The 8,362-nt window shown below is 39.0% G+C and overlaps 1 non-coding gene across 1 annotated transcript; it reads left to right on the top strand.

Annotated features, from left to right (window-relative positions):
- The first annotated feature begins 5,544 nt into the window (after positions 1-5,544).
- On the top strand, positions 5,545-5,739 carry LOC131305727 (U2 spliceosomal RNA). The gene has a single exon (XR_009193291.1). It is a non-coding gene; the product is annotated as a U2 spliceosomal RNA (small nuclear RNA).
- Positions 5,740-8,362: the final 2,623 nt, after the last annotated feature.

Below are 8,362 nucleotides of genomic sequence, written 5' to 3'. Positions count from 1 at the left end.
TCTCAAATAGGAAGGGATTCCGGGATTCTTAAGTTCTAAGAGGATCTACCTTTGATTGAATTTTGCTGCCAACCTTAGTCAGCAAGCTGAAAAAGCCCTTTCCCCTTTTCATAATAATAAGTTCACTATTGTCTCTCAAATAGGAAGTGCAACACCCCGTCCCACATTGGAAGTTTATATGGATGATCTTGGGCATATCACAAACCTTATGGGCTACTACTAGTACCTTGTGCTTAAGCTTTTGGCCATAGGGTGTGGCTTGTGGATCAAAATCGGGGTACTGGGCCAGTGGTCTACTTGGGCTGTTACAGGTGGTATCAAAACTATCCATGTACACAACCATGTGGGCCTTGGAGTTTGGTTGGATTTGGTTATTGGTTTGATTAGTATCGGTGATTATAGTGCTCAACCCCTCGCGAGGGCGCGAGGCTATAACGTTGGGGAGATTGCAACACCCCGTCCCACATTGGAAGTTTATATGGATGATCTTGGGCATATAACAAACCTTGTGGGCTACTACTAGTACCTTGTGCTTAAGCTTTTGGGCCATGTGGTGTGGCTTGTGGATCAAAATCGGGGTACTAGCTAGGCCAGTGGTCTACTTGGGGCGTTACAAGAAGGGATTCCAGAATTCTGAAATTCTAAAAGGATCTGCCTTTACATATGACATCCAAATCCAGGCTCATAGATTTCTGGCATTTGAGGGTGTGATCGATCTCCAGAAGCAAAACCATGGATCAAACCTTTGGCTTCAATGCAACTACTTCTTGGCTTCTTCGGTAAATCATTGTCATTCATACATCTCCGTAGTTCTTCAACTCCATCCTACCTCTCAACAACAGCTTGAACAGTACAAAGTATGAAGTTCAAATCATTGTCGTTCATGCGTTTTTTTCTTGCTTACTATCGGTAAAAGAGTGATTAGTGTATGTATGATATGTTTTTAGACATCTTAGCTGCATCTTATTACTCCTGGCAACATGTTTCGACATCTGGCCGCTATTTTTTAAAGCGTGGTTACGGAACATGCGTTCTAGTGTATGATCTTTTTTCGGATATCTTGGCCGTGTCTTATTACACTTGACTGCATCGTATTACTCATGGCCGCTTGTTATTAGGCCATCCACAGTGATATAATCAAATGTCAATTGTTTTTAAAGTTAACAATGTTTGTGCAAAAAATGGCTCACAATGGTATAATCAAACTTAGCAACATCCTTAAAAATAATCAAATTTTAGGTTTTGGATAACCAAAACTAGCAACATTTTTCAATAATCAAAAGCATTTTTAAGTTTTGGATAACCAATTTTAGGCTGTGGACCCCTTATTTTGGTTATGGACTAGAAGTGACCATTGTGAACCTCAACATTGGTAAGCTTAACAACCTCTTAAATGAATAATCAAAAGGTGATGTGTCAACTTTTGGTTATCCATTTTTGATTATACCATTGTGGATGGCCTTACTCTTGGCCGCGTCTTATTACTGTTGGCTGCTTCTTATTACTCTTAGATGCTTTTTTGACATTTGGTCGTTTGTAATTACTCTTGGACGCGTCTTATAACACTTGGCCGCTTTTTATTACTCCTGGCCGCTTGTTTTAACATTTGGCTGCTTTTTATTACTCATGGCCGCTTGTTATTACTCCTGCCTGCGTCTTATTACTCTTGGCCGCTTCTTATTACTCTAGCCATTTTTTTGAAATTTGGCCGCTTGTTATTACTCTTGGCCGCATTTTATTACCCTTGGCCGCTTCTTATTACTCTCGACCGCTTGTTTTGACACTTGGCCGCTTGTTATTACTCTTGGCCACGTCTTATTACACTTGGCCGTTTCTTATTACTCCTGGCCGCTTGTTTTGACACTTGGCCACTTGTTATTACTACTCTTGGCCACGTTTTATTACAACTGGCCGCTTCTTATTACTATTGGCTGCTTGTTTTGACACTTGGCCGCGATTTTCTGTAAGCGGAACTAGTATACCCATCATCGTGGCCGGAGCGTGGGGCTTCTAAAGAGGAATTTGGGTTTTGAAGTGGACCTCTAGGACTAAGTGGACTGAATTGAGCTTACCAGCTGGCCCACCTCATTTTAAGCCAAAACTCAATGAAAAAATGTCAACAAAAAAAAAATTTTAAGAATGTTTCAGCTGGCCCAAAAATCTCATGCGTCGCCTTGGTGTTGCACTACTGCCTTGGCCTGGCACACCCTACCGAAACCAAGTTCAAAGGTTTTTGCTACTTTGTGTCAAGAACCACGTTAGTTGGTCTCTTTCCCTATTAGTTTGTAAGTGGATCATCAATCAGCTGATATGATACTAAATTAATTTTTTGAGGGGAAAGGCCCACCTTGCTCTTGGGGTCTTTTGAGTGTCCCCTTGGCTTGGTGCACCCCGTCCAAACCAAGTTTAAATCAAATCAATGCTGTACGTGTTTGTGTCAAGGATTCTTGGATGGATTTAAGGAGGAATAGGCAAAGGGAAAAATGAAGTGAAAAGCCTGACGTTAAACTTTGGTTTCTCAATCATTCCATTCCCCTTGATATATCCCATCAAAGATCTTTGATCCAAGCAAAGCCTAATAGAGTTCAACAAGTTGAGCAAGAAAGGAGAAAAATAGTGCAGACCTTCCTTCTGCAGGCCACTCCACGGATTAAAGCATGTTGTGAACTAGCCGATTTCAAGGGTATTGGTTCCTCCTCCGCGTTTGCTAGCAAAAAAAGAGAAGGTTAATTGATACCACAACAGGTACAACACACAAGTATAAGAATAGAAGTTGAAAGTTAAACAAGATACAGTTACGACTTGGAAGTGTCCCTCCCTTTTCATCCCATCAACCGTGCGACGGTGTGAGCATTAGTACCACAAGCCAATTGAAGAAAACCTACCAAGTGAAACGAATGTTTGAGTTTGGAACAAAACCAAAAACTGACAACGATTTATTCAATGAAATATTCTTGAAAAGAATGCCACCATTAATTGATGAGAAATAATTAGTTGATGAGTAATTTTACATTCTATATGAAATCCTCAATGAAGTAATTGATTCAAGATCGATCCAAGTTGTTCAATGAAGTCTTTATGGATGGAACTCTTGGAAGCCCTTCGTACTGGCTTCATGTGCGTCTCTTTTTCTTGAAAAATCCTTATTAAAGGTTGGCCTTTTATAGTCTCCAGGTAACTAGGACTAAAAAAAAACCACTGCAAAAAGATGTATCACATGCGCCTCATACGCATTTGAATTGCGCGCCAGGCGTGCATCATGCTTTGCGCTCCTTTTGTTAGGCACATTTAAATTGCCCACCGGCCGGGCACACCCAGAATTTCTTTCCGGCCAGCCGGCTTTACAACTGTTCCATAGGTTCAAGTTAATGTTTCTCAGGCACAATTGAATTGCTCCCTGGGCACATCCTATTTTCCCTCTTTTTGTAATTTCGCCTTGGGAGCATTCAGTTTTTCTTTTTTAATGTAATGAACTACTGAAACAGACATTCAGTTTTTCATAAAAAAGTCAAGAGGCATAACTAATGCACCAACATTTCACATAGACAACGATAATTCTGATTCAAAACACAGTTATAGTTGTTGCCAAACAATGTATCATTCAGATTAATTCATTTTGCCACAAAAAATACCAATCAGAAGCAAGAATATCGCTTGGTTCAATGTGGGGTAAGAAAAACTGTACGTTTATTGATGTATAATGGGTTTTTATCCAATTTAAAATGAGAAACATACACGCGTTTTACCGGAATGAATAATATTTTTTACCCATCAAGGGTAAAATGGTCACTTCGTTAGATGTACAAACAATATTTTTTCCAAACTACTTGGGCTAGAAAGTAAATTGGACAGGCTTTCTAATGGTCCCAACCACGAGAAAATTGGGTGTCCGGGGCAAGTCCGTAAAGTTTGACATGCTATGCAGCATTAATGCACCTCTGGCGCATTCCTTTGCGCTCAGGTGCACTACAATGCGCCCCGGGCGCATCCTGAACATTGCACAACAAGTCCAACTTTGCGGACTTTGCCCCAAACACTCCCGAACTCCAATTTGCTAATAGTTTGAACCGTTAACAAGCTTGTCCAATGTACTTTCCTACCAAACTGGTTTCGATGAAAAATAATTTGTACATCAAAATACATGACCATTTTACCCTGAATTGGTCGAAAAACACATTATTTCAATAAAACGTTTGTATCTTATTCATTTTTAATCAAATTAAATCCAATTATATAATAATGAATAAGGTTTTCACAGTATTAAATGCAGAACAAAGGGAACAAAAGCTGCTTATTGAACTCATTATTGGGTAGTCTTCTCCAAGAGGACATGAGGCTTAATTTTCATCCGAGGAATGATCTTCTCCAGGATCATAGGACAGAATCCCAAACCATTTCTCAATAATAGTTAATTTCAAACAGCTTTAGATCACTTGGTTTCCTCTAATTCAGATCTTCCAACAGTAATAAGAAGATGAGATATGAAAAATAAATTTTAGTAATTGTTAAGAATGGGTACGCACCTCTGCATAACAAATTGTTAAGAATGGGTACCCTGTCCTATAATAAGAAAGTGCACCCTAAAATCTTATGAAAGTGCCTAAACCCTAGGGTACCCTACCCTACCCCCTACCCTAGAGAGTGGACTGTTCGAACTTCGTAAATTGGAGTTGACACCTTACAAAATTAATAGGTGGATTTGTGGGGCTTATGAAATTCACATAATGAACCTAAGACCAATTTTTTACAGCTTGTTTTGGTGGGTTTGTTCTGAACTCTGTTGTTTTCAAGTTGTGAACTCTGGTTTTCATGAATTTAACTTACCCAAAAATAATACAAACCGATCCAAAAAAAACGAAAAACTCTTAGTCAGTTCATTTTTTAAGTAGTTTTCTTGTAGTTATGATCTTTGGAACCCAAAAAATACAAAATTTTGATCACTTTTTTGGCCCAAGATAGAGAGCTCCATGAAAATCACGAGCATAGTGCCCCCAGATCCAAGAACCACATATTACTTGCATATTTCAACCATTTCTAAACTTTTGAATCAAAACATATGTCAATGAAATCTTCATGGATGGAACTCATGGAATCACTTCGTATAGGCTTATTGTGCCTCTTATGCTTAATGATCCTTTTAATGTTTAAAGGATTGCCTTTTTTTAGTCTTCTCCCAATTCGGACTAGAAAAACCCAATAAAAAAACTAATTAAAAATATTTGTTGCATCACATTCGCCTCGGGCGCCATTCGAGTGGGCCCCATGCGCATTTGGGGGGGGGGGGGGGGGGGGGGGGGGGGGGGGGGGGGGGCATTCCTAACCAATCTGATACTCAATAAATTCAGCAGTTACTACAATGTAACGGGGATACATGGATTCACAAGGTGCTCATAGGCTTCAAAAAACCGAGTTGAACTGACGGCACAAACCATGTAGTGCAAAACCCAGTTTGCAATTTCGGGGTTTGTTTCCCACATCAACTATGCAGAATAACGAGGAGAGAAAACGCAATTATAAAATAAGCAGCCCAAGAGAAAAGAAGACATACCTTTCTCGGCTTTCTGGCTAAGATCCAATGTAATATCTGTTCTTATTTGTTTAATATCTGATATGTGGGCCATCGGCTCACTCTTTGTTAAATTAATTTTTTGAGGGAGAGGGCCCACTACAGTAGGTCTATTTGGGTCTCTCATGCGTCGCCTTGGTGTTGCACTATTGCCTTGGCCTGGCACACCCCACCCAATCTAAGTTCAAAGGATTCTGCTACTTCATGTCTAGAACCAAATAAGTTGCCTTGACATCTGCAGATGTGTCAACAATTTACTGTCTAAAACACAGTAAAAAAACAAATTAAAAATATTTGCGGCATCACATGCGCCTCAGGTGCAATTCGAGTGTGCCCCAGCGCATTTAAGTTGCGCCCGGGCGCATCAACATGTCATGTCCAATTTGGTACGGTTGAAAATTTTATATTCTATGTGAGATTATGTAGGATTTTATGCTAGAAGAATTGCATAATGACACTAGTAAAAGTAATCAAACAGTCAACCAAAATATCTTCGAAAAGCCTGTGGTGCATGTGTTTGAGGCACGCGGAACCGCGCTCTCCCATAATTATGAACGATACACCTCCTTTTAAACTAGGTTGGATGATGTTATTTCCTCAAATACAACGATCTTTAAGTTCTTTTTTTTAGAGTGAAGCGAAACTTTACGAACCAATTATTGCCCAACACCCAAATACTCTGAGAAATATATGATCACGATGTGCAGATAATTACACAACCAAACCTTGAAGAAGTTCGAGCAAGTGTTTTGGATTAAGAATATGTTCAATTCCTTTTTCTCCTACTACACCACCATCACTTTATCAATGTCTTTGGATTAAGAATATTTTCCAGAATAGAGAATGTTAGAAATCCGTTGTGGCGGCACTAAACATCATAGTTGTAATGTGGTGGCAGTAGAATGACATATAGAAAATACTGTTAATCCTTTTATGTCTTCTCGTTTGGAAATATTCTCAATTTTTGTTGTGTTGGTAGTTTTAGCAAGACACCCAAATTTGAATTTGAAAATATTTAAGCCCCGTTTTGGGAGAATGTAAGTGATGAAACGGTTTTTCCTATGCTTCGATGAAGTTTGGATACTCTATGAGCACTGAGAAACACTTAAGAAAAATTTTTATGCCTGGATTCCGCCATCTTGTAGTACATTAAAATCTCTATTTATTCATATACAATGGGTCTTGATCCAACTTAAAATGAGAAACATACGCGCGTTTTACCGGAATGAATTATATTTTGGCCCATTGAGGGTAAAATTGTCACTTCATTTGATGTACAAATGATTTTTTATCCAAACTACATTGAATAGAAAGTAAATTGGACAAGCTTTCAAACGGTTCAAATCACGCGCAAATTGGAGTTCGAGGGTGTCCGGAGCAAGTCCGCAAAGTTTGAGCAGCATTAATGCATCTCAGGCGCAATCCTTCGTGCCCAGGCGCATTTAAATGCGCCCCGGGTGCATCTTTAAATGCCACAAAAAGTACCAAATTTGTGGACTTGCCCCGGACACTTCCGAACTCCAATTCGCTCGTGGTTTGAACCGTTAGAAAGCTTGTCCAATCTACTTTCCTACCGAATTGGTTTTGATGAAAATTAATTTGTACATCAAAATACATGACAATTTTATCCTCAATTGGTCGGGAAAAAAATTATTTAAATAAAATGCTCGTATTGTTTTCATTTTGAATCGGATTAAGACAAATTATATAATAATAAATAAGGCCTTCACTATATTAAAACATGATGGAAACGAACAATTAAAATAATAATGTTTTATTTATGTAAAGGTTTTCGAAGACAGAGTGATTCAAAGATCACCAGAGTGACAAAGGCTAAAGTACGTTTTCGTGCCCATTTACACATTCTAAGTTCCATTTGATGCCCACATCCCCAGTTCTAGGGTATTCGTTCATTCTGTAAGATTGCCTGGCCACAAGATTCATTGGGCTCACCACACTTCATTAAATAATCAAAAACCGTTTCATCATCAGGATTCACCCAAGGCAAGACTTGTGGTGAGGGTGAGAGATAACCTGAGGAGTTGATCTCAGAGGGGTGCTCCTCAAGAGAGTTTTTCGTAATGTTATTGCGTATGATTCTATAATAGTTAAGTTTCTCTTAATTTGTGTGTGAGTGTTTGGTTTTGATCCTCGACGCACTGCACGACCATGAGACATACAGGATTTGATGTCAACAAGGTTTCTACAGTGTAGGCTCTCTATGTCTAGAGACTTTCCCTAGAAAATTAATTTGTTCCTCTCACACAGTAGACAGTTACTGAAAGAGAGAACTTGAGAAAGTGTTTAGCCATGGTCGAACACCTTGCTAGGCTTCTCGTTCGAGGAATGATATAGCGCTCATTATCGAAATATCTTGATCATCATGTTTTAAGGGAAGGAAGAAAGACGTTCTACCTTGACCCTAATAAAGGTTGGGAAACCATCTATCTAGAGGGCTAATTTAGAGGGGAGTTTTATCCTAAGCAATCTGATACTCAATAAATTCAGCAGTTACTACATTGTAATTGGGATACACGGATTCACGAGGTGTTCATGGGCTTTGGCGATTTTTGTCGTTGTCTTGTTTCTATTCAGTTTTCATTAACAAAACGCTAATTTTTTTATGGCTGGATTCCGCCATCTTTAAGTACTTTAAAATCTCTATTTATTCATAAACAATGGGTTTTGATCCAACTTAAAATAAGAAACATACACGCGTTTTACCGGAATGAATCATAGTTTGACCCATCGAGGGTAAAAGGGTCACTTCTTTTGATGTACAAATGATTTTTTATC

The sequence above is a fragment of the Rhododendron vialii genome, chromosome 10a, assembly GCF_030253575.1.
Source record: "Rhododendron vialii isolate Sample 1 chromosome 10a, ASM3025357v1".
Lineage (NCBI taxonomy): Eukaryota > Viridiplantae > Streptophyta > Magnoliopsida > Ericales > Ericaceae > Rhododendron > Rhododendron vialii.
The sequence above is the reverse complement of the archived record's forward strand: the minus strand, read 5'-3'. Positions and strand labels throughout refer to the sequence as shown.